The sequence below is a fragment of the Triticum aestivum genome, chromosome 5A (assembly GCF_018294505.1).
Source record: "Triticum aestivum cultivar Chinese Spring chromosome 5A, IWGSC CS RefSeq v2.1, whole genome shotgun sequence".
NCBI lineage: Eukaryota > Viridiplantae > Streptophyta > Magnoliopsida > Poales > Poaceae > Triticum > Triticum aestivum.
Genome location: NC_057806.1, coordinates 14,155,107 through 14,167,567, shown reverse-complemented (window position 1 = coordinate 14,167,567; position 12,461 = coordinate 14,155,107). Strand labels below are relative to the sequence as shown.

The 12,461-nt window shown below is 41.0% G+C and overlaps 1 long non-coding RNA gene across 1 annotated transcript; it reads left to right on the top strand.

Annotated features, from left to right (window-relative positions):
- The first annotated feature begins 4,935 nt into the window (after nt 1–4,935).
- Nucleotides 4,936–6,753, top strand: LOC123106349 (uncharacterized). The gene is made up of 3 exons (XR_006451305.1): nt 4,936–5,369; nt 5,501–5,562; nt 5,672–6,753. It is a non-coding gene; the product is annotated as an uncharacterized lncRNA (long non-coding RNA).
- The last annotated feature ends 5,708 nt before the right edge of the window (nt 6,754–12,461 follow it).

Below are 12,461 nucleotides of genomic sequence, written 5' to 3'. Positions count from 1 at the left end.
CAAACCTCTGCCACTCTAGCCAGACGCCTGCACACCTAGGCCTACGCTGCCATTCCACCTCGGATTCCATCAGCGCCTAGGTACCATATTCCCATGTTGACGCCATCCATGGTGGATGCCATACCCAACAAGTATTCGATGCCATAGCAGAATATTTTGGCGTTGTCATTGTTGTCGTTGAAGGAAATATGATGAATGCGTAGTTGGTGAAGGAGGATGGATTGTTGTGTGTGAGGCTGGTTGGCCACAAGTGCGGAGTTTCAAGGCATGAGGGGAAATGCTGCATTTTGAAAAAGTGTGCATGTTTGGTTTAATAAGCAAAAGCAATACGCACCCTACAACATGGAAGTGATCTGTGATCGCGATGCAAAGTCGCTACTCCATAGATGTTACACCATTCAAAAGACCATCAACAAGTATTGCAGTGTGCATGCACAAGTGCAAAGACGGTCGATAATGAATGTGTCACTCGTAGAGCTTTGCAAGTTTTGCTTCTTGTTACTCTACGGGTTGGTCCTGTAATTATTTTCCTCAACGTTGTAATTTGTTGATCACATCATTGTCTAGTCCAGACGGGCATGCACGTTGTACCAAACAACCGAGAGCAAGCCTTTATATTGATGCATTGTTGGATGACGCTCAATGGGCATAGCAACTGGATTGATATGTGCCTATGAAGAAGTCCGAGCTCAAGGAGAGGAAGCTTGAGATGAAGGCCACTTTTGAGGAGTGAGGTATTTGGCACTGGTTCTTGTGGTTTTGAGATCGATGAATTTTAAAAACTGGTGGAACATCCAATTCTTTCGGATTTAAATTGTATGATTGAATTGCTATTAATTTAGAGACATTTGTTAAAGTAAGGTTGTATCAAGGCGGACATTTGGTTTAATTTTATTTCATTTTTCGAGGAAAAGCGGGAACATTTGGTAACTACACTTGGATGGCCTCCCCCTATCTCTATTTGTGGACACGTCCAAACGTGTCATTTGGTGATGCCCATTCTGGTGAACTGCATTGGAGTTGCCCTCAACTCTTGTGTTATTGATGAAGTCACACATGTACCGATACCTCGTGTATTCCCCGACCACAACCACAGGTTCTTGGCCCTTCCGTTTGGTGGGATCTAGACTGGGCTCACAGAGCAACACTAGTTTTCCTTTTGCACAGTGTCCTTGTGCGCTCCCAGTATGAACTTCTCAGTCAGTCATCCATTCTCAAATTGATCCGAGTCAAGCACGCTTACTGCAAGATATATGTTAGACTCGCCTCTAGCACCTAGAATTTGGTCGCCGCCGTACGGTGGACGAGAACAACAATTGTTTCAGTACGAGACAACTATAACGGTTTACAAGCGATTTCTTCTCCAATCCGGGTTTAAGGCGATTTTCATGGTGGGTGGTTCTCTAGGTTCATGTTTTCTTTTTCTTTTCATTCGTTATCATCGGTTTTTTGTTTTTTTCCTGTTTGTTTTTAATTTTCCTACATTCTTTCAATACATGTGAACTTCTTTCAAAATATACGTTGAACATTTTTCTTATATAGGTTGAGTAATTTTCAAATATACGCTGAACATTTTTCTGAAATACACGTTATTTGGTAAATGCACATTGAACATTTTTTTTTTTGAGATCTGAAGTAGACAGGCCTACTCGGAAAGACTAGGATATTCAGATATCAGAAGGGATCGTAAACTAGTCGGGACATCTGCAATCAACCGAATATCTCCAGCACTCCTAGTCAGTGCTGGCAGATTGTGAGCCAGGGAGTTTCTGCTTCTCTCCGCGTATCTCACAGAGCTCTCCGAGAAGGAACTCATGGCCTGACGGATACCCATCATGGTTCCGTAGTAGGGGCAGCGCCTGGGAGTCTGCATTGACAATGAATTGGTTGTCCGTCTCAATGATTACACGGCCATTTGAAAACTTGGTCAGCTCCTTGATGCCAGCAAGAACGGCTCTGGCCTCGGCCTCTTCCATGCTACTGCATAAAGGCAGCTTTTTGCAGCAAGAGAAGAGTACACAGCCCCTGGAACCACGGGCAACAGCACCAGCACAACTCTCACCTGTTTCGGCCAAAAAACCCGCATCGGTGTTCGGTGTTGAGTTTGACAGTACCATGCGTTGGAGGGCTCCACATTATATCCTGGGTATGTGTCAATCCCTGACACAGGTGTTCTTCCCTCCCGTCCACTCAACTGAAGTTTCTGCATTTCTCAGCTCCTCCTCATACTGTGTCAGGTAGTGAACCGACCGTCCGATTGTTTCCCTACCGTCATTGCGCACACAATCTTCCCGGAGAAACCAGCTGCGCCAGATAAGCAAAAGGATTCTTGCTCGCATGTCCTCATTAACAGAGTCCAAGAGCACTTGTAGCCAATCATCACCTGTGTGCCTGAATTTTTTTTTCCGACGGTAGATTCCAGGATTCTCTCATGGCTGCTCTTAGGCCCCTACTCTTTGTGCACATGATCACTGCATGGTACTCATCCTCAATACCATTCCCACAGATGTTACAAATGGCGTCCGTCTCCAGAGTTCTTTTCCACTTGTTTTCCTTTGTTGCTAGCGTGTTCAGGCCCGGCCCTGAGGGGGGGCAGGGGGGCGGCTGCCCCGGGCCCCCGAAACTGAGGGCCCCCCAACTTTGTTGGCCCAAAGTAGTGTAGGCACCAGTTTTTCATTGATTCAACGATCTCCATCGAGGCCCAACAAACATCGTAAGCCACAGCGAGAACTCTGCCTGTAATGGCGACGCTTGATTACAGGATTTCCATTGCGCGTCGCCGTCTTCCGGATTTTCATCCATCGGCGCTTGTTGTTCACATCTAGCGCGCCCGAGATCATCGGCCCATCGGGCGCCACACATCGAGATATGCGGGGTACGGCAACTCCAAGGCCCCCCTCCGGCGGGCCGAAAGAGTACACCGCGTTGCAAGTCTTCAGCGACCTCGCCGTGCCCATCCACTACCTTGGCCAGATGCAGGTCTTCAGGGGCGGCGTACGACTTCAGCGAGATCATAGCTCGTAGGCCGTGCCTGTTCAAGCCGAACCAAAGGTCGTCTTGAGTGTTGTCTTCAGTCCTTGGAGGATGGGGAGAAATCCATGGACGGCTTGAGGGCTCAATTTGGGGATGAGCCATACATCTGTCGCATGCAAGTAAACAGATACTACCATGTAAATTCTTTATACAATAAAAGTATCGTAGATTTTAAATTTTCTGCCTCTTGGCCGGATTAAATTGGTCAATGATAAATAGTGTTTGCCTGTTCTTGCCAAGTGAAGTTACTTTCAGTTCGAGGAAAGTAATAAACGAAATATAGAACATAGGTAAAAAATACGCTATATAATTAAATCTTAGGACGTTGGTGTGGTTAATTTTGTTGTATTATTAACTAGGACCGCAACAAAGTATAAGAGAAAAACCATGCTAATGTTGTGAGCTTAGGGATCAAAGTGACTGTACTTCCCATACCATTTTGTTTTATAGAAAACATTAATGGGCCGTACTGTATTTTTTTAGGGGGATGTATATTTTGTTTGTGATGTGATGAACTAGCGAAAACCTTAAAAGTTGCACCAAAGTTTATGTAGAGAAAAGTTTTTCAAAGTTCAAATTCTATTAGTTTGATGTTTATATTTAGGGGCCCTCGGATTCTAGTTTCGCCCCGGCCCCCCGAAAACTCAGGACCGGCCCTGAGCGTGTTCGTAGCCACCCTCCATCCAAAATTTCTGATCTTCCCGGGGACTTTGGCTTTCCAGATCAGGTCCCATATGCTACGATCATTTGGATTTTTAGAAGAATTTGATGGGTTCTGGGCCATCTGGGGGAGCCCAGCAGCAGCCAATTTGTAGACACTTCTCACATTGAACATTTTTTTGGATACACTATGAATATATTTTTAACACACATTGAATTTTTTTCATAAATAACATTATTATTTATTTAAAAGATGCAAAATATTTGTTAAGTGTTAGATTTTTTTAAAGTTACTAGCATTTTCTTAACGAATGTACGTGCAATGCACGTTTATATTAGGTAAGATATTAGTTGCACGTTATATTAGGTAAGATATATCTATTGCACGTTGGTATTTAGTAAGATATCAATTATTTTTTCGCGGGAATGATAGGATATTAATTAAATGACAAATTTCAAGGGATAGCGTTGAGTCAAAACGTGTTTATACCCAATGGCACTGATGGATAATTAGAGCGTTAAACGTGTTTTGTGCTTAACATTGGAGCAATTTGAACCGCTAGATAACATGATTTGACGGCCGAGATGGTTTGGATCTGCCCATTTGGGTCTTTTTATATTGGTATAGAGGTAGAGGTATAGATATAGATGATACCCAACTTTTCTAAAATTCACGTGGGCAAATCTTTACATTGTATACGCATTTTTTTTAAAATATCACAAGCATACCAAAACCACTATATCTAACCAAGTTTTTGCTCCAAGGTTAAACCACTTGGCTGAAAATGACCCATGGGTAAATATGAATATGGCACGTGTATTATTTTGGTATATCGCTGTGTAGAAATGAGTGGTGTGCCTATATTTTTGTTTCAACTTTTTTGAACTAGCGTACAGTTTTGCTTGGTAAGTTTAGTGTTTTTTACTGGCTGGGGAACAGTCCGTACGACATTGTTTTTTCTGTGTGCTTCTCTCTCCTGTCGCTGTCGTTTTGACTATATTATTTTCTTTAATCGGTGCCGCTTTTCGTGTGCTTTCTTAAAGCCTGCCGTATCTGTAGTCTGATTATGTACTATTTCTCACTCATCTCTACTATTAAAGGGTAATCTACCGTCGTTGTGATGGTTCGACCTCTACCCCACGAGCGATAACCATCGACGAAAAAAAACTCTCCGCGTCTGGCGAGGGCCACGATCGCTCCCCCGTTCAACACGCAAATGAAAAAAAAGAGCAGCGCTAAAATAGCCGCCACGAGTAAACAAACCCACGCACGCACGATCCTCTCATACGAGGCTCCCACGATCCCCTCCATCGTGACCCCCTTCCTCCGTCCTCTCTGTCCTTTCATGTGGTTGCTCCCCCATCCCCACCCATGACGCGCCCGGAGGAGATGATGGAGAAAGAGAGGGAGGATGAGTAGGTACAGGGCGGCGGCGGCGGTGGCAGTGGAAATCCGACCTTCTCAAGAGCGGGCGTCCACGAGCGCCTCAACACGCTCCAAGCCGTGTAGGTCGCCAACGTCGAGCGCCTCCGCCTTATGGACGCCGCGCCCTAGGGCGTGAGCAAGCACGATCCCGATCTCCGCGTGGCACTGGTCGTCTTTCGGCATCACGGACATCGCGCCAATGACGACGACGCCGTGGGAGACGCCGCCTACCGGCCTACGAAGAGAGGAAGTAGGTGTTACCTGACCTAACTTCTCATATGAATTCATCTCTTTTTTGTTTGTTCCCAGGTTGTGTTTCTACCTGAAAGTAGAGGGTTGTAGAGGGTTGATTTATGACCCTGATAGTGGTTCCTGTTTCAGATCCTTAACATCCTATAAGCAGCATCAACCTGGACTGGATGTGCATCTCTCTAATTTACGTGGTATACAAAATTGGCATCTGGATGGTTCATGATTCCATGGAGTAGTATATAATTGGTCGTTCCATATATTTATTCACTCCACCCTGCCACATCCTGGACAATTCTGTAGGGAAGCAGCTGCATATATACGGGCTGCAGCGGCAACGCGTGATGGAAAGGACGAGCGAGCATACCAGGGGTAATCATAGGCTGTGTGGACGACACGAAGGCCTAACAGCTGCGGACGCATGCAGGAACAAATGCGGACGACATGATGCTGGTCAAGGACAAGAACATCAAGGAGCTCGTTCCCATGAAGTACATCAAGAAGGCAAGAACGTATGTGTGTCCTGTTTTTTTGCTTCTTTCCCGTTGTGCTTAGTTTTAGGATTTGGTCATCGCGGGTTCAGCAAATCATCCTGCTGGTGGAGTTGGTTCCTTAGTGATGAATTAATCCTCGACTGAAGCGTGGTGACTATTGCTACAGGATTGCCAACAGTTTTACTTCAGTAAAGTTTCCTTACATTCAACGTAAAATGTGTTGCTTAGTTAAATTAGCAGCATGTATGTAGAGGTATGTTTATATTCTAGAAATTTGCAGCTCATACACATGTTTATTTTATTATCTGCACAAATTTACCAGCTCATATTTAGTGTCCAGGTATTGATATTTCATACACCAACATTGACCCTGCAAAAAGGTACAAAAGACCTTGTATTTTGACTGTCAAATACCATATGCATCGTTTCACTGGCAAATTGACCAAGCATCTTTTATCGTGTTCTCATTATTATTTGTACACTAATGCAATTCTATCTCGTTTCGGTAAGGATCTGGAGGTGGAGGGCAGCATCAACAGCCATGTTCTGCTTTCAAGTAGCCACTGAGCCTTGCTAGAAGATGGATGTACCTCATGCAATTAACTGGCTCTTAGTATCCAAAGCTAGATATTGTGGTTCGCAAATAATAAATCTTATAATTTGTAGTATTGTGTTATCCCTGCAGGTTACACAGTTAATTGTTTGTAGTTGCCTTGAAGAAATATCCATCTTCTTGATAGCTATACTCAGGACCTTACCTTCTCCCCTTATATGTGTGAATAGTTTGAGCATTATTTCACATCATAGCCATTGAGAGAGGAGAAAGAAAAAATATGTATGAATTAGTTTTATTGTTAGTGTCATTTATATTATCAGCAGTTTTTGTATTATGTTTGACGCCCTCGTCGATTGATTCCTTGCCTCGTTTCTGTGGTGATGGACATGCTATGCATTTCATATACTCTGTTCTGATTTTGAATGTGAGCACTGCATGTTGCTGTATTGAAATACTAATGGAAACATTTCAAAGCCACTCTCTTGAAAACCTGGATGTGAGGCTTCTGTACCTTCTTTTTTGTTTTCCTTTTTTGCTTCCCACCTCCCATTATATTAAGATACGGAGCTAGCTCAAAATTTGGTTTATCTATCTGTCTTCTTTTCCTCTGAAGATACTGAGGAAAAAAGCAAGCAAATGATTGGTTTAATATTAGTTCTAATTGATTGATCCCGTAGCATGTACCACTTATGATGTATTATACTCCATATTTCTTACAAAATTGTGAGCTGCAATTTGCATTGTTTTGTGCTTGGATATAAATATTTATTTTAGCATAAATTTATACAACACGTGATTGGAGCTAGGATTGTTCCATCCTATTTGTTGACAAAAAATAAGCTAGGATAAAATAGCGGCGCGCGACCTACATTTATCCCTTACCATTTACACCACTTGCATGTAAGTATCTGATTGCAAGGATGTTAGGTAAGGAGATACAAATGGCAACTAAGGAGTTCTATTTGTGTGTATATTATTTGCCATTCCGTGGCAACGCACGGGCATCCAGCTAGTCCTAATAGAAATGACAAAGCTCCTGACACTTCTTTGAAGAAAAAAAAACATGGGCATGTTACGTGGCTGTTGTTTACTCTATTTATTCCTGGTGTGATTACAACTCTAGAAGTTATATATATATATATATATATATATATATATATATATATATATATATATATATATGTGTGTGTGTGTGTGTGTGTGTGTGTGTGTGTGTGTGTGTGTGTGTGTGTGTGTGTGTGTGTGTGTATAGGGGCATGGAGTATGTGAACTCGAGCTCACATGCACCCTTTGCTACAGTAAAATCAATCTTTTTAGAAATCAAAAAAATCTGAAACTTTTTGGCAACAAACACTTATGTATCTTTCACATGCGTGCCAATTTTTGTGATGAAATGACATCTGTGGAGGTCTCGGCAAAATCATGCCCCAAACTTGCTTAGTGCTTAGATAATAGACAATCTTGGACACGTATGGTCTTCCTTAAATAAATTGGTATAAAATGTAGTTTCTAGACATAATTTTCCCCCAAGTCTGAATCTGATTTGTAGATTGCTGTAAACATTCATGGATCTCTTCCACTAAGTATCAATTTCTCTCATAATAGGAGTATTACTTGATACAACTGATTGTTCAATGCCTATTTGCACTTAATTGATTGTACAATTGCTTCATTTAGTTAGTGAAATAACTTCTACCAACATTTTTTTACTGAAATCGTAACCAGTTTATTTGTTTTACTTGTGCTGCACAATTTTCCCATTTTGTTATTATTTTAAATTGGTATGTAATTATCTGTCAAAATTGTATTCTACCACTTGATGAATCTTCTATCACTCGATGAATCTGTCTATCTTTGACTCTCTATTTAGTTAATTGATTATACAATTGCTTTATTTGGTTAGTGAAAACTTCTACATTTTTTTATTGAAATCACATATTGTACCATTTTGTTTGTTTTATTTGTGCTGCCTGTTTTCTCCATTTGGTTATTATTTACAAAATGGTATTTGTTTGTCTAAAATTTATTTTTTATCATTCGATGAATATGTCTATCTTTGATTCGCTTTTTCGAAGAGGTTTTTGTGTTTGAACTTCTGTTTGTGTTCATTGGACTAATCTATGTTGAATTATTCAGGGATTTTGTTGGGCACATTTTCTTGGGTGGATTGCCAATTGTTTGTTGATGTGTGATCCATGTTTCACTGTTTAGGGTATCTACAATGCAGGTGCTAAGATAAGGCGCTAGGTTCCAATTGCTGGTCGTTTCGTAAAAATCCTGAACGTTCCCAGGATTCTAGCTGGCATGGATGCCAAGCCAGTCGTCGGGTGCCTGGCCTCCTTTTTTTTCACGTGATCCTTTCTAACAAGCGCTCAGATCCTCAACCGACTACGATAGTGCTCCAGTAGGCAGACTTCTCCATCGGCGCTTCTTCCTTGGTTAATTTTTTTATAATGTTCTAAGCACCCCAAAAAGTGCCTCTCTCCCATTGTAAATGCCCTTAGTGGGTGTAGAGATCAGTCGGTTTGCTTCTTACATTGCTACCTTTTGCATGATAACTAACGTGGTGCATGATATGACCACGTGTTCATGGATGCGTGATATGACCACATGTTCCCATGCACGTAGTTGCGTCCCGCGCGAAATTCGTCAGGTGTGGTTGTGTTGAGACTCTCGACACCGCTTCTTCCGAAATTTCTGGAGTGTTTCTTTCTATATAAATATGGTGATGATAAATGTATATATTTCAAATTACTTCAATGCATGACTTTCGTTTCCGTGACTACAAACATATGTGCATAAAAGTATTTTTTGGTCTAAATTCTCACACAAAATAAAAATACCACGACACACGTAATGTATTGATGGGGCGCGTCGCCGCGCGGGCATAGCTAGTATTTATTAAATGAGTGAACATATTTTTTGAAATGACGCAAACATTTGTTTGCATGGTACTAAACCTTTTTCTAAATTACGTGATATTTTCTAAATTGTAAAAACATTTTTCCAAATGTCACAACCATTTTTTGTAACATTTAAATATTTGTTTTAGATGCCAGAACATTTTTTTGAATGATAGTAGTTTCTAAAAAAATTATGTAACATTTTTTACATCATATAAACATTTACTAAAATTTAATGGACATATTTTTAAAATGATGATCATATTTTAAATGCCTCTAGATTGCATAATGGTTGTTACCTAAAAGTATGAAGAAAAAAGAAAAAAAGGAAACATAGTAAACCTCTCGCTGAAATACTGATTTTTCCAAAGAACAACATTGTTGGGCCAGGTCCATAATCTGTGAGGTATAGGCGAGTGCGATACACACCTCGCTATAAGCAAGGTATAGATCCACGAGTCATCCTCATTGGCACTTAAGGCACCACTTATAACGGTCACTCCCCACCTTCTGTGATGCTAAAAAGTGGCACATTGTATGTGCATCACTTGTCACAACATGAGAAATTTTCATTTTTTCATAGATTTGTCTATTTAAATATTTTATCTCTTGAATCGTGTGTCCAAATAATGAACCATTTTCACCTTTGAAATTCTTGCGTAATGATCTTTAAAATTAGATCCCATGTTAATATGTTTAGACAAACCTTTTGAAAAGAAAACCGAAAAACCCCAGGAAAAACCATAACGAAAAAAAGGAATACCAAAAGAAAAATCCGAGTAAAAGAAAATCAAAAAAATGCAAGCGAAAATACTATACTGAAACAACCGGAAGCAAAAGTCTGAAGCCCAAAAGCACGGTTGCGATTTTCACTTTTTCTAGAAGAACATGTTGTGTGTTTTTTTTAGCAGAAGCATAGGTCGTACTGCTCACAGAAATAAGGATGTGTTTCTCATGAAAGCACAACTATGCTTCTCGTACAAGCACATGAGAAGCACAACCGTGCCTTTTAAGAGCACACTTGTAGATGCACATGCTATTCTTTTAAAACCACAATATGCGCATCTGTACTTCTCATAGAAGCATCGTTATGCTCGTCGTGGAAGCACAACCCGTGATTCTAGTGAAAGCACATGTTATGATTCTCATAGAAACAAATCTGTGTTTCCATGAGCACTTTTTTTTGAGAAACAAAGTTGTGCTTTGCAGAAAAAAATCCCCCCCACCCCCACCCCAAGACCTAGTAAAAACAAAACCAGAAAAAGCCAAAAAAGCCCCCAAACCCCATCTAAAACCCCAAAACACATACAATAAAATAAAAAAGAACCAAAATCCAGGGGGAGCACTCAGCAATCAGCATGCGACACATGACGTCAACTGGACGCACCACTTGGCATACTCTCAGGCCAAAAATGTGACCCTTGTGGGAGCCAAGGGGTAACCATTGGTTAATTGCTCACCGCCACTTGGGGAACCAGCGACCTGGGTGTCGTCCGCATGGGCCCGGCCCAGTAATGCTCACAGATGGCTCCCACCCGCTTGCTCATTTTTTTGCTCCTGTTTTCCTATAGCATAGGTATGTTGTTCTTAAAAAAACAGGGCTGGTTTTCTAGGTAAAAATGTTAATGAAATTTGAAAAAGATGGCTTGTAAATTCGAAATAGTTCATGATTTTGTATAATTGTTCACATATTCAAAAAATGTATGCGGGTTTAGAAAAAGTTTTCGTGGATTTGGAAAAAGTTCGAGGATTTTGGAAAGGTTCAAATATTTGGAAAAGTTGATGAATTTGATTTTCTAAGAAATAAAATAATCTACATGAAGTTCTAGAATATGAAGTTCTAGAATAATCTACATAAAGTTGATGAATGTTCACTGTCTTTTTTGCGGAACTAAAAAATGTTACAAATTTATTTTTTACGAAGTTTAAAAAAGTACATGCATTTGAAAAAGAAAATTATTAAATGAAAACAATTCACATTTTTTTCACAAATTTGGAATTTCGTGGATTAAAGAAATATTTATGGATTTGAAAAGGGTTCTTGGATGGAAAAGAAAACTTCACGGGTTTGAAAAATGTGCAGAAATCCGCATGGCATCCACGTGACCGGCTTTTTCCCTCCCAAATTGGGTTTCACCTTATTTGTTCAAATAAACAAGTTTACGACCCGAATTAACCACTTTCCGAGTTGTTGACCTAAAACGCGCAACCAATTTGGGTTAATGGTCTATTGGTGTGTTTCACTCTACAATTTCGTTTCACTTGCCAAGTTTTATCAAGGTAAGCAACGGCCTTTCGCTGAAGGTATCTGCTTTTCAGAAAAAGGCCGTTTTGATTGATTCATAATGAAGCATAAGGTGATACAAACACAATGAATACACCCGACCTTTGCATAATTAGAATGCACATAGCCAATATCAATAGACACATGCAAAAAGAAAAACACGCCAGTAGATAGTAAAGTCATAGAAGACCAAAGCTATGCTAGGCGGAGGAAGAAAGAGAAAAAACCTTGAAGTGATCAAAACAATGATCGACGATATACAATGACGACCTTCGACACCAACTAACCCTTGACAACACAAGTACTACCAAAAAGGAAACGATGTGCAAATGCCATCATTGCCGGATCCAACCACTGTCAGATCATGGGTTTTCACCCTGAAGATCTAGCCCGAGCAAACTCCGAGCAATGATTCAACAGGGTAATGGCGCAAAAACACCATCATTGCCTGGTATAATGAACTAGGGCCAGACCTAGGGTTTTCACCCAGAAAGCACCACCCAATCGAAGTCATCATATGTCGTCTCCTCCATTTGCCATGATCCGAGTAGCAGTTTACATGCTCGGTCCTGAACAACACAAAAGGGCACTGAGCAATGAAAGCTCATAGTTGCACACACGACAAAATCTTTGACGAGAGAATAAGATCATTGGAACCGCCAAAATCATGAGTTTGGGACGCTTCGGCAGCCTTGAACTGTCCTCACAAGTGGCAACTGATGGTTGATCTACGATAGACGACACCACTACATGCCTCCACTACCTCCGACATCTCTGCCTTTGGCAGCAGATCATCCTAGGGGAGGGCATGACTGCCGCCGTGCATCGCCCCTAGCTCTCCGATGAATGCATCCAG